This window comes from Carlito syrichta, unplaced genomic scaffold, assembly GCF_000164805.1.
Source record: "Carlito syrichta isolate Samal-C Ts95f unplaced genomic scaffold, Tarsius_syrichta-2.0.1 Scaffold99435, whole genome shotgun sequence".
Classification (NCBI taxonomy): Eukaryota; Metazoa; Chordata; class Mammalia; order Primates; family Tarsiidae; genus Carlito; species Carlito syrichta.
In genome coordinates, this window is record NW_007043531.1 from 14,883 (window position 1) to 15,900 (window position 1,018).

Here is a 1,018-nt window from a genome sequence, read left to right on the forward strand (position 1 = left end):
CATGGGGTGGGGGCTGGCAGGGCCCCTGCGGGACTGTGGACGGGGGAGGGAGCTTGGTCCGAGAGCAGAAGGGGGGTGGGGGTTTGCTGTCCCTGGGGTGAGTCCCGGAGCAGGTGCCCGGGGCAGCAGGTGTGGGGACCGGGTGGGGACTGGGGGGCACGGTGGGAGCTCTCCGGCCTTGGTGAGGGCGTCTCAGAGGGGCAGCGCTTTGCTGGGCCCGCTCGCCTAGGCGGGCACGCTGTGCCACGAGAGCCCCCTTGAGGGGGGTCTCGACTCCCGTGGGCGCTGAGACTGCCTGGCCACAGGTGAAGTTACCTGCCGGGGTTGCACAGCCCGGGCCTGCTCCCCACCCCACCTGCCGGAAGGAATGCCAGCCAGCGGTCCGGACGAGGCGCCATGGTCTGGTCACCAACCTGGGCTGCTCGCCCCGGGGCGGGAGCGCCTGGGGGGCAGGTGCGAGGTGGACAGGACGGGTCCGGAGCCCCGCGGTGGGGTGGGATCAGTCCTGGCCTTCCCCTCCCCGGCATCTCTGTCCTCGTGGCGAGTGATCGCCACCCCTTCCCTCCGCTCGCTCGAGTCCTGGAGTCCGGTGCTCTGCTCACGTGGGGTCGCCGCAGCCGCCTTTCCACGAACCCCGCGGGATAAGTCCCCCCACAGCAGCAGCCGGGATCTTCCCAAACCAGAATCCGATTCAGACTCAGCACGGAGCTCTCTGGGCTCCCCATTCCAGGCGGGGCTGACAGGCCAGAGTCTGCCAGCGGCCCGGGGCGTCCTGGAGTCGCCCTGTGCCCGGGCAGTTCGAGCCGAGCCTGAAGAGCCCGGCTTGAGCTGGGTCCTGGCCGCGCCCCTGGTCGGCTGCGGGCCCCTGGGGAGTGGCCAGGCTTGGCCTTGGTGTCCTCGTCTACAAACTGGGGATATCGGGGCATTTCCTCTGAGAGGGCGCGGAGAGGACGGGTGAATGGGTCACGCCGAGGGCTCGGCCTGGAGCCTGGTGTCGGACGTTTCAGGCCCCCCCCCC